This window comes from Zonotrichia albicollis, chromosome 1, assembly GCF_047830755.1.
Source record: "Zonotrichia albicollis isolate bZonAlb1 chromosome 1, bZonAlb1.hap1, whole genome shotgun sequence".
Classification (NCBI taxonomy): domain Eukaryota; kingdom Metazoa; phylum Chordata; class Aves; order Passeriformes; family Passerellidae; genus Zonotrichia; species Zonotrichia albicollis.
The window spans coordinates 124,626,761-124,647,928 of NC_133819.1; positions in this window are offsets into that span (position 1 = coordinate 124,626,761).

Consider the following 21,168-nt stretch of genomic DNA (forward strand, 5'->3'; position numbering starts at 1 on the left):
GGAGACAGTGTTTAAAACTTGATTGTTGATAGTGAATCCCAAACACAGTTAAAATTTCTTGGAATGAAGAACAACATTGATGCCTTTCAGGACTTTTCCATTGTCTTGGAGGCAGTCCACATCCTCATCCATTTTTATACAAAAAAATGTCTGTGGAGTCAAATTGTTTATCATTTGTATATAAGTTGTTTAGAAGTCGTGCATTACTACTTGAAGCAATCTGGCAGTTTATGATCTTTTCATAAAGATCATAAACTTGACATATTTAAATGTGAAAGCCTTCATTTCATCCAAAATGTTTCTAAAACCTATCATCTGATACTCATGTGTACTAAGTTTGGAACAACCCCTAACAGAATAGAAAAAATTCTGAAATAAAAATGCATGCAAGAATAAGGAAGTGATTTTCTTCGGAGAACCTGAAAAGTCTTTGGACTGAGTGAACTGAGATGGTCTTTTGGTGCTGTTGTTTATTCTTCCATTGTTGTTTTTAAAACAAAACCAGTACTCTTGACTTGCATTTAATCAAATCAAGATATTTTATTCCAAGCATTTAATGCATCTGTTTTACTAAACGGTTTTTTGAAGGGTAGGCTTATATTTCTTTTCTCATCAGGAAAACCCAGCTTGCTGAAAATTAATTTTTTTTTCTTTTAATGTGGCAGAATCTCTGTTAAGATAAATGGATAATTTTTAACTTGGCATTCACAGTACTTCATTTAGATATACTAACAAAGAATTTGTAGCCTCTATTTATGCCAAAATGGCTGCATGTTTTCATTCTCATTGGTTATACAATGTGGTTTTACCAGTCTTATTTCTTTCTAAGTAGCAAAACTCATCTTTGTAGAACTCTTTGTACTGTGTTTATGTAGAAAGCCTATTTTTAGTCTTGTGCAGGTACTTGAAAAAACAAGCAAGCCTATAAAGTTATTTATTTTCAGTAAGATAGATTTGTTTTAGTTGTTTTGTGCAGGTATTTTCAAAAACTTGCCTCTTTTTTGTTAGAACTCATCATTTTACTGTCTGAATTCTACGTGAAGAATAAACTATATGTGGAGATTGCTGAGGGTTTTAATCTGGTGTATACATATGCAATAGAAACTTCTGAGTAAGACAGTCTGAAATTCATTTGTGATATTCACATTTTTGTGATGTTCACAATAAAGATATCCTGAGGGTCCAAAGTTAGGTTGTGAGACCTCACCTGAAATCCTGTGTTCGGGTCTGCAGTTGCCAGCAGAAAGAAGATACAGACCTTCTTGAGCAGTTCCAGAGGAGGACCATGCAGGTAATAAGAGGCTGAAACATTTTTCCTAACAGGCTGAAAGAGTTAGGAATATTTAGGATGTAGAAGAGATGGTTCTGGATAGACCTTAACTCAGCCTTCCAGTTCCTATGGTATTCTTACAGGATATATGGAATGGGACACTTGATCAAGGGGTGTAGTGATTGGACAAGAGGTAATGGCTTTACACGGAGAAAGGATAGGTCCTGATGAGATATAATGAGGAAATTATATTCTGTGGTGGTCATCAGGAACTCATTGCTCAGAGAAGCTGTGGATGCCTCATCCCTGGAAGTATCCAAGGCCAGATTCGGTGATGCTTTGAGCAACCTGGTGCAAGATGTTCCTGCCCATCTCAGAAGAGTTGGAACTAGGTGATCTTTAAGGTCCCCTTCCACCCAAAGCACTTGATGATCATTAGTTTGTTTTTTTTTTTAACATACATTTATATTGCATTATAATCCTGTGTTGTAGTGCAGGGTTTATACTACCAGAGAAGGCTTTTTGAAGGAGCTAGGATTTCAAGTGTGCTACTGTCTTATTTCCTGTCTTTCAAGTGTCATAGAAAAAGCAGGTGGTTCTTTAGATTATCTGACTGAAAGATGGAGGAAAGTTATGGTCTGTAGCTCAGCCTGGATTAGATGAGTCATAGACTGAGTAGCAGAGCTGTTCAGAGAAGGTGGTAGACATAAATGCAGCTCATATCATGATACAATGGCCTGATGCAAAACAGCTGCTTTTTGAGGTATTCCTTACTCATATTTATTGTCTCATATTTGTTAAACTCAAAATAATTCTATTTCAATTCTATTTTTGAGTATCTATCTCAATTCTATCTTAATTCTATTTTTTCTATTCTGTCTAAATTCAATTCTCTTTGAGCATCTTTCAAGGTGTTATCCTAGTGTTTTCATGGTAGAAGAGAGCAGTAGTCTTTGATTTGTTATTGTTGAAACCTCTGACATGTTGAAAAACAGGTACTGCCTCTGTACACCTTCCAACGTCACTGATTCTTGCTACAGGCTTTGAGCCTGTGAGAGTGGCCTCTGTGATTACCTCTCCTGCAGTTTCCAAGGCTGAATATGTTGACAAAAAAAACCTTCAAGAGCTTTGGTCTTAAATCCAATCACACAAGTTTGTGGTTTTCTTTTCTCTTGGGCTTCTTTTCTGCCTGTGGTCTTTCTCAGTCTTCTTAGCACTTTTACTTTTTATTGCCCTCCAACTCTTGGCAGCCATGGTGGTAGAGAAGTACTGATAATGACAGATGGGACCTTTGACAGTAGAAGATTTTTAAAGCATGTGGGAAAAATGTAAAAAAAGGAGTGAAGAACTTCAAACAGGGATTTAAAAACTTGTTATGGGGTAAATTTATTATTTAGTTGTTTGGAATTGCTCGGCTGCTGTAAAATCAGTCATGTTTATGTTGTTTAAAGCATATCAGGAATAAGTAAGGAAATAAAGATGATTATTTGCATTAATGTAGTAAAAACAAGAGGAAACTTAGGTTTCATTACTTATTCTTTTTAACAGGTTTTGTAGTTCTTTCTCCAACTGATTTAGACTTTGTCCACTGTACTAGGACAAACTTTTCCTTGTTGGCATGGCTCTTCTGATAAAAGCTAGGCCAGTAATCTGAATACAGTTTGAATACCTGTTGGATGAAGCTCTGAAAGAAGTGTAACAACAGGCTGGGAAAGGCAAATCCATTATAAGAAGCTTAATTCATGCTTTTGTTTAATCTAAAATATGTAATATTAAAATGCATTTTAAAAGAAAAGAGAAAAAAACCCCATGTTTCTTGCATGTATTGAATTAGGCATTGGAAAAAATTGTTATTGAATAGTGATACTGTTGATTGCAGGATAGAAGTATGATGAAGTATATAGAAGTAATCAATGTATGTAGTAAAAACGTATGGCAAATGTTTTAGAACAAAAAAATTGTTTTACCCCTTAATCTATAACTTGTGTTTGTTCATTACTTGAGTACCTGTGAGAGCAATTGGACTGTAAGAGAGTTAAAAACAATCATCATTTACTATTACAAATATTTAAACTTCATGAAAGAGCTCATTAAAATGATAACTATTGTGTGAAATTCCATTTTGTGTTACTAATTTGCTCTATTTTTTTCCTTTCCAAAGTAGTCTTTTAGTGTCTAGTGTAGCAGTCTGTGACTTAATCATTAGATTTATACTTCCTATCCTTAGAGTGTTGAAAGGTCAGTAGAATCAAAAAACATTGCCTTTGGCCATCCATTATGAGTCACAGACCTATTCTCCTTTGTTGAAAGCAGCTATCAGACTGTCTAAGAGGTATTCCTTTCAAAGTTGCAATGCTTACTTTGTTTGCCTCATTATCAGTTGGAGTAAAATCTCCCAAGCATTTGGAACTTATAAGCTATTTGCTTAGAAACAGCAAATGATCTGACTGACCTTAGCTGCCCATGTTGCCAGCCCTTTGAAGAAAAACTGGTTTAAAGACAGGAGATGTCAGAATAACATGAATAAAAACTGTGCATTTAACTATAACTCTAAAGAACAAATGTTAGCATTTTAAATGACTTGCAATATCGGTCACTAAACACTATTCATAATTTTAGTCCCTTACTGGAAATGCAGTAAGGTATTTCCTAGACAGTTCTTTCCTGAAATGAAGAAGATAGTAAGAAAAGGTGCAAGGATTTGTTAAGAGTTTATTAATGACTTGATGGAACACTGCTGCAAGTGGTCATTATGTTACTGTTTCAGTTTTAATATCCATGCTGCATGTGCTCTGAGGTATATTTGAATGCTGCTTCTAAGCATGGCCTCTGAAGAACATTCTGCCAGAGAGCAGAGTTTGAAGCTGTTCTCTGAGTACGTGGCTTGTATGCCAATTACCCCAGTGCCTAAGACCAACATTGAATGTACTAACTTAAGTACATTGACCCTTGCACTCCAACCTTCTGGGCACTTCTGGTTTACAGTCTCAACAGTCCAGGGACCATATAACACTTAAAGCAAGGACATGCCAGCTCTGCAGGGAGTGGCATCCTCATCATAAATAGCACAAGAGTGCTGCAGATCATATTTTGCATATTTCCTAAATTATTAGCTACAGGGATTCACTAATGTAAGAATTACTGAGTTTTTATTTAGTTTGAAAATTAGTAGAATGTGCACCTACTTTAGGTTTTGTGTTAGAATTTAGAGAAACGATTAATTTGATATTATTGAGTTTATTTCCTTGAAGTGCTGTATATTTTTTTGATTGTCCCATCAAAGATTGAAGCTTTTTAAGAAACTTAAAGAACCTGAAGAGACAGCTTTCAGTTTTTGGCAAACACAGTAGCTGTACAAGCCCCTTGTCACTGATGCAAATTAGATGCTATTAAATATATTAGTGTGTGCTGCTTCTAGAAAAAGCAGACTTAAGAACCAGCAAGATAATTTAATGGAATAAAAATGCAGATTTGTACTGAAAAGCTTTTTCTTCTAGAGTGAAGTTCTAATCTATAGTAGTAAATTAGATTTTTTTTGCACCCAGTGGATTTAAACATCTGCTAATGATACTGTGTGTGTTACAGCTTCTACATTTAAAAGTTTTAAAAGGCTTTGCTTTCTTCCAGTCTCTTACAAAAACCACAACAAAAGAAAAAATGTCCCTCTGCATTTTATAAATACTGAGTGACGTGATATATATACATGTTAGGTAGCTCTGTAATGATGCATCCATTGTATGTTTTCTGGTATATATGGAGAAATGCATATGAAAAGTATTCTGAAGCCACTGTATACTAGAACAGGAGAAAAATAATTTTGGCACACTGAGGGCTTATCCTTTACCTACTTGATTTTGTGCACCACATAGATATGATTCTGCTCTAATAGAATAGAATTCTGCTATAATAGCAAGTGTAATTGCTATGATTTTAATTGATATCTTAGATACTATAGTAAGATACAGAATTGATAATGATGGTGACAGGGATCTTTGAAAAATTCAAATAGAATTAGGGTTAGAATTCACTACTGGGAATGTAAGGATAGTAGAATATTAATATACTTATAGCTTGAGTTGTCAATTGTATTTTAAAAGTTTGAAACATGAAGTTTCTACAGTAATGTGAAAGTACTCTGGCAGATGCTGCTTCCTTCTCTTTATATTGCTAAACAGCCATGGCAGGGCTGACTTCTACCACTAGCTCAGTTTTGCATGTGAAATATCACAGACCACAAAGAAAGTGGCTCTTGAATTTTCCCCTGTAGAGAAATACTTCTGGATCCACTTTGGTACAACTGGAAACCTCATTTCCTTCTTCTAATGTTCTGTAATATTTTCTGAGAGAGTCCATAGACATTGTCTGGTTTGCTTAAACCTGAATTTAATAGTGTAGAGTTTAAGGAGTGTGTAGTGAACAATTTCAGTACTGACAATAAGAATTGAGTTTACAGCTATAAATCAAATCTATAAAAAAAAAGGAGTTTTATGAAAGGTATTCAGAGTATTGAATAGAAGGAATATCATGAAATAAAATTAGTATGCTTATGCAAATGATCTAGCTATGACTTCATAATTTGTAATGGTATTCAGTTAGGCAGTGTTTACACTTGTTAATGACTTCCTTTATGAGTGATAATTGATCTTACTCATTATCATATTAAATCCTTGATCATATGTCATTAGTTGGGAATGTAATAAATGGTCTGTTTGATTTTTAGTGTAATGAACTAATTAGACTAATTAAAATCAATATGTGTGCCAATATTAGACTTTGAATCCAAATGCTGCTGTCTGTTGGCTAAAAATCAGCAACTCAGTGAAAAAGTGGCCTAATGCTGATTTATGAGCACTTGAAACGTGAGGTAGAATAAATTGCTTGTAGTGGTAGAAACAGCATTAGTGAAATACAAGGTACTAAGTACATTGTAAGATCAGGAGTGAGGGCATACTTACATCTGTAGTTATGTGGCAACTTTAAACCTTCCTGGTTGATTAGATAATTCTTCAGAAATTCTTCTGATTAAATATTGTAAAGTGCATTAATTTATATTTATAAATGTAATATTCTATATATGTGTCTGGGAGGAAGTGCAATTTATTTCTCTCCATGAGCCTGTGTGCTTTTGTATGTTAGTGCATTTTGTAAATTTTACATTTTGTACTGCACTTTCGTTTTTTATAGTATTCTGTGAATATACCAAATAGGTCACACTTTCAAATGCAGTAATGTACTGTTATTAAAATGTGTTATTCAACCATGGTATCCATTCACTTTTATGTTTATGAGGAATTGTGTATAAGCCCTAAGGGAGACAGGAACACATCCTGTAATTCTGTAATGACCTTTTGGAGAAGAAGGAAATGGCTACTGGGAAGGGAACGGGAATATTATTACAGAATTCAGGGTCTTCAGCTGCAAAGAAAAAAAATGTGGAAATCCTTTTGGCTTAAAGAAAAAAGTAGGAAAAAAGTGAGGTGATGGGGAGAAGTATTCCACATTCTTATTTTTGACAAAAATACTGCTCAGAGAAAAATGTTTGCATGTTAAGGTTTAAAATATACATAAATGTATTTTTAACATGCACGCTTTTAAAAAGTCTGCTTAGATTCCTCTTAGATTCTTTGTTAAGCCTGTGATATTTGCAAAATGTAGTACCTCTAGTAATGACAAGTGTTATCCATATCAGAGTATTATTTTGCCAGCCTTACACTATTTATTTTTTAGTAATTACCTTTATTTTGTTGCTAAGAAAGGGCTACTTTCTTTCATGTTTGGTTGTTTGAGGTTTTTTGTTTATGTGGTTTTTAAATTATTATATTTTTTTGTATGTGTTTGGTTTTCTGTTTTTTTTTTTTTTACTTGGTTTATATTTTGCTGGGGCACAGACACACAAATAGTGGGGTCCCTGTCCTTTCCTCTCCCCTCTTCACTGCACACTTCCATCCATGCAGTGTGGTGTTGAAGACAATACAAGATGTAAGAGAATTCAGTACTTTGTTTCTCACACCCTGAGGATATTTTAGATCACAAAGTTAAGAGAACATCGATGAGTAAAGCAAATTAAATCATCGAAACCCAGTATCTAACAAAATCATACTAATGGTCAGTACAAAAATTTTAAATGTAAATAAGTAAATATGAGGAAATAGATCTCAGAGTCTTATGTCTCTGAGGCCTAAACTTAATCCATGAGATCATGTAGCTTTTGAGGAAGTACCTCTTCCACTTAAGTCAGTGAAAATGTGGGTGTTCAGACACTCTAAATTTCAGGCTTTGTAGGAATAATCCCTTAATCATCTGACCTAATTTTGATGATGAATATTTTAAAATACTGGTGACTTATTAATAAGGATTTCAGAAAGGCATGATTTGAAATAGGTGTCAACTCTAATTTAAACAAGTACTTGAAGAAAATCTAGAGGATTAATGTAGACTTAAATTGATAGTAGCCATTGAAATTTCATTTTTTCCTTGAGCTTGTAGACAGAAGAATTCGTGTTCAGAATATGTACTCATGTAGTGTACAGTGAGAATAAAATCTGTTAAAATAAAATAGTTTACCTTTTTAATGGTCCTTTAAGTGATTTATCTGAGACACTTAAAGCCTGTGAGTATTTTTCACTAGATAATTACTAATTGTCAGTTTTAGTAAAATCAGTAATTGTTCATAGAAAATTCTTAACTGAATATCATTGCCTACGGTGTTTTAAAATTTTAGTCTTTGGATGAGATCTGAACAGAAGCTTGAAAATGATGTATAGTAAACTAAATGTGGCAGAGGACATATTGATCGGAAATTTCATTATGGCAAGGACTATGTGTGGTTCTCAGATATTGTGAACATGCATTGCAACAGCAGACTGGGCTTGGGAGAGCATATACAGCTTGAATCCCAGAGAACACACTTTGTTTTGTGCATGGAGCAGTACACCCCGCAAACATAAATGAGATCTTTTATGTCTGAGATGCATTCACTATGCATATTATCAGCCCTCTGATCCAAAGCACATAACCAGTGTCCTTGATTCGTATAAAAGTGTTGAATGCCCTGAGGAGCTGTGTGGGTTTGAAACATCTGACAGTTGTTTGTGAGATGGCACGAGTTCAAGTACCTTTCTTAGCAGCAAGGGAGGGGGAAGACACTTCTGCTAGGTTTTTCAAATCAATTTTTTGTCCTTCATTTACCAAAGTTGAGAAAGCAACTAGTTTAAAATAGGGTGGCTATTTCCATTAGTATAGTAAGTGCTCCACCATGTCTTTCTTCTTGTATGAGAGAAACAGAGAATAAACAGGAATCTCATGTACAATTTTGTTGAATCTTGGCCCAACAGAAGGTGACAGTAACCCTTGACTTTAGTTTTGCTAGAATGTCTGTTAGCCAAAATGTATGTATGCTACTGCATTTTTACTCTTGGAAGGTTTAATGTCTAATTTTGAACTTTGAGTTTTTCTTAAAATAATTCTGTAGAAAAGAGGCTACTGTCTTTGATGTTATCTTCTTTGTGGGTTTTGTTTGTTTGTTTGTTTGTTTTCTACTGGTTTTTTTTAATACTTTTTCCCCCTGGGATATAAAGAAGAAAAATTTCTGAGTTGTTTAATTTTTTTAAGCAGTTTTACCTAAATTCCTTCTTTCATATAACACTATTTCTCTCCATCTACAAAATCATATTTCACTGGCTTAAATATTGAACCTTCTGTGAGGATGCTTATATAGTTAAAATACTTTCAGCCTTATTCTTTATTTAATACGCCTGGTATACTTTGTTCTTGCAGAATACCTTTCTTCCTGGATAAATGAGGAATTTCAAGATAGAGATAGAAAAGGATGGGAAAAAGGGTAAGAGCTGTATCAAAATGGGTCAGTGCTGCTCCGTCCTTGCTAACAGAAGGTAGGTGAGAAATTGCTGATCAACAGCAACAAGTGTTTTAGTGAGAGAGTTTCTGTGCTGCTGAATAACTCAACCCCATCTGAGACTTCTTATGCATGACCAACCATGACTGAGGGCAGGATAACTTGAGGGCAGATAGACCCTGAAGTTTAGAGAGAACCTTTGAATCCTGTGACTAGGTGTTTGTCCAGCTAACCTAAGAAATTGACAAGGGATTCTAGTGCTTCCTGTCCATGTGATGTAAAAAGTATTGTATTTGGAAACATACTTTTATTAAAAAGAAACCTGCAGCCTGACCCTTTAATCAGCATCATCTGTCCATAACATTCTTGTGTGTATGAAACAGTGAAAATTCTTCACTGTTTTTCTATAATGTTATCTCAGGTGTACTTGAATCTGCTATCAAAGAAAGTCTTAGAAGTACTTCAAACATTTATTTGATTCTATAACACTTAATTCATAACAAGAACCAACCAATTGAATCTATATTCAAAGGTGGCTGTTATTCCACCTTTGTACAGACCTTCTAAAATTCCTCAGATTTTTTTGGTAGTCTGAAATGTGGAGGTAGTTAGGGCGTGTATCAGTTTTTTTAATTCAGTCTAGACACAAAAGACAACTTCCTTATAGCATATTGTTTGCTGGTGGTGAAGAAATGAAGACCTCAAGTGGATAAGAACAAACACTTTTCATGCCCATGGGCTACTCATGTTTTGCTCAGGAAACAGCTTAGCCTTGCAGTGACAGTATTGATGCCATCATGCTGTGGAACAGGCTCCCACCATGTGTGTCATGAGGAGCAAACCACGATGCTGCCCTACTACTGCAGCACAGTGAGCGTGCCTGGTCCCCACTCCTCCTGTTCCACACATGCATGAGCAATAATGGAACAGCTTCCAATGGAGCTGTACCCCTGCGCACCCACGGGAGCTCTCCAGCGCTTTTAGCAACAAGGGCTCTCTGCTCTTTATGCTGATTCTGGTGCTTGTGCACCACAGCAAAGGGTGGCAGAGACAGTATGGATGTCTCACTCAGATGGATGTTTTCAGGCAAATGCAGTTTAAAGGAGACACTGTGTCCTTAAGGAGCCACAGCTCCTGAGTACTTTTAGTTTATGGTCCTTTGCCTCAGCTTCCTCTGAGTTTTTGAAGCCATGAATTAGGGCACTGTACATGTAGAGGGAGGATTTACTGTAATGGAAACCCTACCCGATGATGTATTAATTAATTAATTATATTAATTAATACCTTTCTGGAATAACTGTAGTTAGTGCCCTTGCCTCATTCAAAATCTTCTGCTGAAATCCATTCCAAATACTTCGGCACAACCTCACAAAAATGGTAGTGCTTGTTTGTGCGGAACATGGCAGAATCAGACTCTTCCCAATCAGCTGGCTATTGATTTGAGATAAATCCATGACAGGTATCTGGTTATAAAGGCAGGTTATGACCTGCCACTGTTCTCTCTTCCCTAGTTGTGTCCTCAAAGTCATTCTTAAATGCATAGGGGTCCGTATTCATCATTCATAGCTCTGTATGATGCCTATCACATGGCCTTAGTAATTTTTAGCAATTGTCCCTTATGTATTTGTCAGTAGGTGTTGTGGCTGCTGCTGCAGGCTATACTGAGCACCCCTTGCTCAGAGAGAACAGCCCAGGATCCCAGGACCTCACAGACTTTCAGCTTGACCACTGCAAGGTTGTGGGTGGGCCGGCAGTCCTGCAGAGAGCCCAGGCTTGCAGGCAGCAAGTCACTGAGCAGGTGCCTGCACCAAGCTCATGTGAGAGTCATTGCTCCTTTACTAGCAAAATCTGTGTTGGGAAGCTGCCAAAGAACATTCTGGACTTTTTGCAGTATGCTTGGCTACTCTTGTCTGGCAGACGTTGTCTGCATCAGTAGTAATACAGGGATGAATATATATATATGTCACCTGCACATTGAGATTTGTTCTAGTTCAATACAACAAATTCCATATGGGCCTTTGTGACCAGAGTGGCAGCTACCTGCAAGCACCGCATACACCGTGTCCGCATGGACTCCTCATAAATCCTTCCTACATCCAGACAAATAGAAACAAGAATGGTTATCCTAAGCTCTCTTCTTGAATTCTCAAAACATATAATACACCCTTCAAAATAATACTTGAAGCCTCCAACAAACATCTTTCCTCAGCATATCAAGCACAGGCAATAACTCAGTAAAGCTCCCTGACCTGAGAGAGGGAAGTGGGTCAGGAGTCTTGTATCCAGTTACATTCTTTGGCAAGGCCGAGGTGCTCTGGGCTGATAGTTATCCTCAGATTTAAATGTTTCTATGGTCATTGAAGACAACTGTGCCTGTTGTTCTTTTAAATTCCTTTGGGTAGTTTATCCCTGACAGTTATTGTTTGTAAACCTAGAACTTTTTTATCTGGCAAGATTCTGGTCTAAGTGTTCATTTTAAGCTCTGCCTACTGCAATGCGCATCGCAACCCACTGAAACTGTAGTATATATAGGTTTTCATCAGCACAGAAGATGACCAAGTATGCTCTAAGCAAGCTATGGTTTTGCTGCACTCAGCAAATCAAAATATGATAATTTGTTTTTTTCAAATAAGTACTATATTATTCTTTTCGATGAACATTTGTAGTAAAGACATTTCTTTCTAGTGCACAACAGGAATGCAATGAACCATTAGCAGTCTGATGATGCAAATATTAGTAATGCTTATTTTTTAAGATTCTTCCTCGTAAAGTTAGTATTTTAACTATCTACATGTAGGAAAAAAACCCCTAACCTAAACCAAAGGCAAAGTTTGGTTTTGGTAATTTTAAAATACACAAGTAATTAATTTATTAACAGCACATAAACTGAGAGTATATATGAAACCAAACAAGTCTAAGTCAAATGCATAATAATTTAACACTAGAGGCCTGTGCTAAATATAAATTTCACACATTACCATATGCCTGTCTTATGGATAGATGAGGCAGATTCAGAAACATATTTGAGAGAGAATCTATATAGAAATATATGAAAAATGTTTTCAGAAAAAAACAAACAAAGAAACTGACACATCTCACAAGGTTTAACAGATATTCATTATTTATTAACGTTTTAATTGTTTTTAATTTGTTGTAACCATATGTATCTTTTCAAAAACTTATTTCTCAAAATTTCCTAAGAAAGCCAAAGTATTTAATGCAAGCTTTCTAACTCACAGAGTAATTTTCACAGGTATTACAATAATTTTCTTTATAAATTGTAAACCAAATTTATTCTCAATATGTTTGTAAAAGTATGTGATTCTTTTCTTTTGTATTCAAGCCCCCATGATAGTCTTTGTTATATAAGAATGGAATCTTATGTTCTTGCTGAGCAGTTAATTCGATTAAGACAGTACATAAGGGGAAAAAAAAAGCTCTAATATTTCTTTTAAAGCATTGGATTTATATTTTGATTGCCAAAAGTTGCATAATAGAATATTTTAAAGGAATACTAAAGAAATTATTCATTCCATCTTTATGCAGCTATGAAGAACATAGAGAATTTTTCACGCTGCAGAAATGTTTCTGCCTTCCCACTACAATTTTCAAATTTAAAAAATCTGAAAACCAAAACATATTTTCTAAAATCAAAGAGGAATTTAAATGAACAAAGCATAGTTTAACCAGAATAAGGTTCCTGATTCACACCAGAAAAACTGGAATCCTTCCTTTACCCATAACAGCTTAAGCTGGTTATGGAGAATATTGGATGCCCAGACACTGAGAGGATTAGGCCATCTTCTGACTTGTAGCACTGTATTTTTGTTTCTTGATGTCTCATAATGTTAAAAAATTTTACCAAATTGACATCAGAAAAATAAAATATGAAAGTTGCTCATGCTACTAAGATTTTGCCATTTTCTACAAGACAGACTTTCATACCCCAGTGTAAAAACATCCAGAGTAACACTTTTAACACAATGTGTCATCATACAACATTGTTTAAAATAAAGCCTGAATTGAAAAAATATAGTTTCTAAACAAATCATATAGATATATTTTTCTTCCATTCTTTTTACAGTAGTGCAGAATTAGCTGGGAAATCAGTTTTTCATTTATTCACTTCTGGTATCATTTTTAATTTGCATCTTGCTGCTTGATGCCTCCACTTGATGGGTACAATATGACAACAGGTAATAGATACAATAACAGTAAAACAGTGATCATTACTGCAGGGACTAGAAACACCCATCATTGCCTTTTTTTTCGCTTTCCTCAGCTGGAAAGTTTTGACATCTGCTGGTTTGGGACATAGCTGAACAGCTGTCAGCAGTGGGGTAGCTGCTCTCAGCAGCAGTTGGCGGGATGGCAGGGTGCCAGCTTGTACCATCTGTGCGCCTGACATTTCATTCTAATTAACAGTAGGGTTAATTGTTCTGGCAGGCTCAAATGTAGTGTCTAACATTACCCAAGGGAAACATGTACAAGTGCAGGAGTGGCAGGGAGCTGGGGACGGCGTTGCTAACAAACCTATTGAGGGAGAATGGTTAACAACTACTGATGATTTTACTAGCTGGCCACATGCAATAAGGCTGAGGTATTTTTTTATTCTGATGAATTATGCCAAGCCTGTAATGATGTAGAAGAAATCAAGCTTTGAAAGGCTGAGACTGCTGCCTTGGGGCAATTGAGAGGGAACAATTTGCATGTTATTACTGCATATTCATACCTAATTGTGTTAGGCTTTGCTAATAGAGCAGAATGACAGTATGAAAAATCGAGCAACTGCTTTATAGCCAACAAAGCTAGTGTTTTTTCCCTACACTATGAGTGCTGAATGATCATTTAGACATTTAGTTGTTCAATATGACAAGTCTACCATTTGTTAGCTTGACATATAGTAATTTATAAAGGAGTATTCTAATTTTACTTTTAGTTTATTCTCATTTTATACAGTATTCATGGTAGCAATTTGAATGGGGATATTCATAGCTATTGTGAGTAGTTGTGATTCAAATAAAACTATTTTGTATGAAGTATTTCTATTGTTTTATGATTTATTAATTTTAATGTTTAAATAGCTTTTTCAGATGTTAATATAACATAAATGGAAAGTTGATGAGAAATCTCTATTATGATCATGTTGCTACATACTGATTTAGTTAATCTTTTTACTTTCCCATTCAGACTCCCATTAAGCATGTTTGGACTGTGGGCTGGTTTAAGAAGCTGTCAAGTGATACCATTCCAGATATGCTATTATATAGATTCTAAATCCAAAACTTGTGATATACTCAATTAAGGCTCAGTTGCATTCCGGGATGAAGGCTTAATGTCTCAAAGCATCAAATAGAATGCATTTTTTGTCACATAGATTTACGCAAAGGTGCAGGAAAATTCCTCTTCAGGAAAAATGTACCTCAATTTCACTGTGAATTTTGAGTGGCTTACTTTTCCAAATTATAGAATCTCAGTTTATATTGCCTTTTCATACTGTTCCATAGACATGACTAATAATCTTGAAAACATTGCTACAGGTCATAATGCATACATTAAAATTCAACCCATCTCTGAAAATTTTGAAATTAACTAGCCTAATTGTTAAAATACTGAAGAGGTTGCTAGTGATATCACACATGATATAAAACTCCTGAAGGAAAGCCGGAAATAAGATTTTTCAATATCTCCTTGATAGTTTTGGAATCTAAGTTACTTTAACATATAGCAGGTCTGAATTGCACAGTAAAAAGATGGTAAATTTTGTTTTGGTTAATCTCAGAAACAGTAGATGGGATTTTCAAGGCTTGGAAGCAAGAGAGAATTAGAACCAACTGAGGAGGAGATACAGTTATTTGCATGCTTTTCTGTAAAATAAGTTTTTAATATGCTGGGTGAAACTTGCAGTTTAAATTTTTTTATATTATTTGGATATTGTTTATATGAATGTAATGCTTTCTTCATGGAAGAAAATTGTACTATGGATATTTTATAATTGGCTTTGTATGTAGTCAGCAGTTACATTCATCCACTTTGTTTATATCTAAAATATTCCCAATATAGACTATTATTCTAATTATATCTTTTTTATGACTTACACAGATATGTTTTATGCAAGGTACTTAAATACTGCAACCTGTGCAATTGGATATAATCTTCTAGTAATTCATCACATAATTTAAATGCATGCTCTATGGCTACATTCGAAACCTGTGGTCATTGGTCAACATTTTTTTTTTTTTTACTTTATAAGAGGAACCTTACTGCCAGACATCGAGTTGGTTCTTTGTTTGGTTGGTTTTATTTGTTTTGGTTGTTTTGGTTGTTTTTTTGCCTTTTTTTTCTTTTTTTGAGATTATGATTCATGAAGAAATAAGAGAAAACATGAAGGCTGGTCTTGTGCCTCTGATGTTGTCACTGCAGCAAGGAATAACATGGCTGCTACAAGTAGGAATGCCCTTATCAAAATCTCATGGGTAAAAGATATCTCACTAGATAAATTTATAATTTTTACATTTTAAATAAACCAAAAGAACTTAATGGTTTATTTCCTGTCAAAACCAAAAAGACTCCTCTGGTTATATTTACCTGGATATTACAAAGAATGTCACTGAATATATATGAACATCTTTAGCAAATCAACATTCTGAAAATGCCTAGAGCTAATGTAATTTATTATGCATGGAAGAAGATGCTAAATATATTGGCCTTCAGCAGAAAATAATAAAATGGTTTGATTAGATTTAATTTAATTATTGTTGTAAGTGAAAATCCTCTATTCCTGCCTTCTCTGCCCTTCAAAGAATTCTTCATGGAAGAAAAGCAGTAAAAATCCACTCACTCTCTTGCAAAACAGTATTTTAGTCAATGCCATTATGAGGCCTTGTACACTTGTTTTCTTGTCTTCTTTTTTGAACTGTAGCAGCTGAGCTTCAATTCTTTTCCATCTGTATTCTCAGTATATATCTAATCTGATGCCTTCCAGACTTCCTGCTGAAAAACAAAGTAGAAAATTCACCAAGACTTCACAAGACTAAAAAGTTAAATTAACAAAATGTGATTAAGATTAAGGTTAATGTTGTTATTTCAGGATTTACCACAGAAGACTATTTTACAGTTAGGTTATTCTTGATTTGTACTCTGTTTGTATTTGACTCCTCCTTATTCCTTCCTGCAGGTAGGTGAGCTTTCCATTATACATTTCCTATATCCAAATCTCATAATCATACAAGGTTTTCGTTATCACTGTCTCTACAAAGCAAGTATTTCTAGTCAACACTATTACATTACAATCACTTCTTTTCCTCAATCTCTTAATATCATATACTGCAGTTTTAAGTTAATAGGGAATCCATGTGCTCCATCTAAACATGTTCTTGTTGGACTAATTATTTTTCTTTTTGTTAGGTTCTTCTGCTTTTCACAGCATAAAGTTAATGCTTAATGTCTTTTTTCCCTTTAATCAGACTTATGTAGTTTACTATTTTCTCTCATAAAAAATCCATGCCAGAATGTAAGTCACTTTTTGACAGGAACCATATGAAAAAGTTCTTTAAATATCTATATTTTTATGTGTGTGCATGTGTTATCACTTCACAGTTACAGAAAATATGTGTGATCTTATAAATTTCAGATTTTTGGGGGGTTTTTACAGACTGTTCTAAGTCTGTATGAAAATTGTAAAGTATATTTTCCAAGGAAACTTACATGGCTTCCACTGAAAATTTCTTCCACTCTACTTTGCATTGTATATCCATATGCATTCCTGTTCATATACAGTTCATATACAATTTATGTGTAAGGCATTCTGGTGGGCAAGAAAAGGCAGAAGAAATACAGTTTGTGAAAACACTGGTTATATATAATTTTTATTACCTATCCTTATCTTTTCTGTCTTTTGCCATTTTCTTTCTCTTTCTTACCTGCTGCCTTCTAGAAAGTATATTTCATACTATGTTGATTTTTGGATATTTTAATGCTTATTTCTAGATGTTAATTTTCTTTGGAAGCTTTTGGACTATGATAAAAGTAAGCAAGTTCACCAAAAATCCAGCCCACAGCCAGATAAACACATCATGGGATGTGTTTATCAACTGGCTGGTCTAACAACTGGCTCAGGCACAAAGGATATAGTGAATGGGATGGCATCCGACTGGGGAGGTGTCACTGGTGGGGTTCTGCAGGGCTCCATCCTCAGCCCTGTGCTCTTCAACAATAAATGATTTGGACACAGGACTGGGTGAGATGCTGAGCATGTTCACAGATGAGACAAAACTGGGAGGAGCTGTTCACTCCTTTGAAGGCAGGGAGGCCCTGCAGAGAGAGCTTGACAAATCAGAGGGCTGGGCAATTAGGAACTGTATGAAGTTCGACAAGGGAAAGTGCTGGATTCTGCACCTGGGATGGGGCAACCCTGGATGGATGTGCAGACTGGGGAATGAGAGGCTGGAGAGCAATGCTGTGGAAAGAGAATCTGGTGGTCCTGGTTGCTGGCAAGTTGAATGTGAGTCAGCAGTGCCCTGGCAGCCAGGAGAGCCACGTGTGTCCTGAGGGGCATCAGGCACATCATGGCCAGCTGGGCAAGGGAGGGGATTGCACTGGGGCAGCCTCATCTCAAGTCCTGTGTGCAGTTTTGGGCAACACAATCTAAGATATTAAGCCATCAGAGAGCATCCAAAGGAAGGCCACAAGGCTGGTGAGGTGCCTTGAGGGGAAGCCAAATGAGAAGCAGCTGAGGTCATTTGGTCTGTTCAGCCCGGAGAAGAGGAAACAGAGTTGCAAAATACAACTTTCTTGTGAGGGAAAAAGGAGGGAAAGACACTGATCACTTCTCTATGGTTACCAGAGATAGGAGATGAAGGAGTGGTCTGAAGCTGTGTCAGAGGAAGTTAGGCAGGATATTGGGAAAAGGGTTTTCATGCACAGGGTGGTTGGGCACTGGAAGAGGCTCCCCAGGGAAGTGGTCACAGCATCAACCTTGACGGAGTTCAAAAAATATTTGGACAATGCTCTCAGGTACATAATGTGACTCTTGGGCATGTTCTGTGCAGAGCCAGGAGTTGGGGTTGATATCCTTGTGGGTCCCTTCCAACTCAGCATAATCTGTGATTCTGTGATTTTGCAATCTGTGGTTGTCTTTATAGTTGTCTTGATTGACAAGCCCTTTTTGCTTTAAGATTTTTTTCTGTTCTGATCAGTGGTGGGTATAAAAAACAACGCTTCTAAGGTGTTACTGGGCATGACAATGGAGAAAGGACACAACAAATACTATTATTGATAATTTTTCCATCTCTCATTTTTCACCATGCATGAGTACAGCTAAAGAATTTCATTCTGACACATCAACAATACTGCAGTATGGAAATTCCCTTTACTTTGTGAGTTTGGTACAGTTCGAGGGATGTGAGGGTTTGAGCATTCATCTTTAATTGCCATCATGATCTTTTTAGATTTTTAGAAAAACCAAGGAGGAATAGAAACAAGTAGAAAAAAATCACATGGTGTGAGTCTTGGGCAATTCTGCACAGAGCCAAAAACAGGAGTTGACGATCCTGATATGTTCCTTCCAATTCAGCATATGCTATGATTCTGTCATTCTAGGCCTCAAGAAACAGTAAAAATTTGGTTTGGCTGAAGCTTACTGAAACAGAGTTATATTGATTTTGGCTACTTCTGTTCAGTATGTTTAGTTGATATGAACAAGATTTTTGTTTTTCAATGTCAATAATGTTATCATGCTATAGTTGGAAGGTTATTAATTTTGAATACTATTTCCCACACTAGAGAAATTTGAACTTTATTATCCACAAGTTGCATGAATATCTATTATTATCTTGACGCCCACTATATATTTTTGTTAATAATCAGAGTAAGTGTTCATACTGCAAGAAACACAAAACTAAACGGAATTTAAATCCTGTTGCTAAACTGAAAGGTTGTTGAAATTGTAATATCATAGAACTACAGAGTATTTGATCTGCTCTGTCAGTGATTTTGACTAAGAGGCTACCTCAATTTCCTTAATTTTCTCTATTCCCTTCTATCAAATATTTATACATATTGTTAGGATCCTTCTGAGCCTTCTCCCTGATAATATCAGGGACTGGGTAGTTTCCAGGTAGTCAGTGCCCTCAACCTCTCCTCACATGATCAATGCTCCAATCCCTTGTTCTACCTTGTGACTCTTTGCTGGACTCTGTCCAGTGTGCCCATGCCTGTCCTGTACAGGGGAGCTGAATTTCCTGTAATAACTGTATACAGATGTCATTTCCCTCCTATTACATGTATAGCAATCCCTACATCACCTAAAAAAAAATCCTGGAAATTTGGAGTTTGCTCCAAATACCCCCAGCAGGGAGTTTAGTGTTCACTTGAGAATTTCCAGGGATTTTCTCACAATCTTGGGTTCAAGCTGTTAAGATTAGTTAAATTAATCCATAAAACAACAAAGGTAAGTGGGATAAAATGGGATAATGTAGACCTGAATAAGAATGATTAATGAAACAAATTGTCAGGAGTTGGCCTGCCTACCCTTTATAGATTGTACCTTTACTGCAGCTATTCCCCCTAAAGACAAATATGAGTTCACAATGACATTTTTTCCTCTTCTTTATACTGACTAGGATTGGGTAATCTGGTGTAGGGTGTTTGAAAATAAGAAAAAGCCAAGTTTACAAATAAAACCAGGAGTTTCCTTTGGAGTGTCTCAGGACATTGTGAAAAACGGTGAAATAAACTATTGTCTTTGGCAGAGGTTAATGCTGGAGTGATATTAAAAGTAGTGTCTTTCTTTACAGAGATTTGGAACATGTACTTGAGTGAAAATTTCTTAACATGGAACACAGTTATACATTCACAGGATAAGGTTTGATCCTATTAAAAATTCTTTCTTTTCTGTTGGAGAGCTACAAGTAATGTTTTACTTACCTTTTCTGTGTCCCAAAAGACTGAAGGTTTTGCATTATACCAATATTGAGTGGGTGACAGTTTTATATGTAAGAGCTTAAAATTTACATAAATAGCACAAATAGAGTATGGAGAATGAGATAGAAAATTACAGAATGATGGCTCATCTGGATTCATAATAAGGTAATAGGTATTCTTTCACTGCGAGATAGAGGGTATCTCTTCTGGCATTTTTTGGCCTTATTGTTACATCTGCTGTGTTGTGGTATAACTCTGGTTCTTCAAGAAAAAAAAAGTATATGCATTTTTCCAAAGTTCCAATAAATGACTGCACACATCATTCACAAAGAACTTCTGCAAATGAAGAGTTCTGGTCTCCTTCTGACAAAAAATGCCCCATCTGGAATAAATCGAACTTAAATCAAGAAAACAGAACAGTTCTGTGATTCTCGCATATGTCTTTGTCAAAATTTGACTCTGCCCATGGTTTCACTTTTTCCTAAGTGTCAAAAAATAATTTGCTGTGTTTGTTTTGACACTGAATAGTTTCTAAAGACCTTGGGAAAGTTTAAGACTGTATTTTAATGTCTGCATGCATATAACAGAAAAGATTTTTAAATATTGATAAAACTAGTAATTTAGGGAAATTTCACTTCCTTTTTCTATTCACACAGAGCACCAAATAATATATTTCTTGTTTGATTACTGTTAACTAGTCATGGATTTGTTTTTCTGTTTCACATATGTGTATATATATATTTTAACATAAATAGCCATAATATGGCATTTCTTGCATTGCTGCAACACAATTTATATCTGTTTAAAGAGATTTTTGCTAGACTACATTTAATATTAAAAGGATATAGCTGTCTTTTTTTTCCTTCTTTTTATTCCTATATCTCTTTATAATTGATTAATGTTCATTTGTATTAATAATTTATAGCTCATATAGCTTCTGGCTTATTAATTGTTTAATTTCAGAGGAAGTAACTGAGTATTAAGGAGAAGCAAGCTGTCATTCAAAGGGACACATTAAATTTAAATACTCAACTGATGCATAGAGTAGAAGTGGTCAAAGTATTTAATATGTGCTTCTTACATCTAGTACTATACTTGTAACGAAGAATAATGGTAGTGA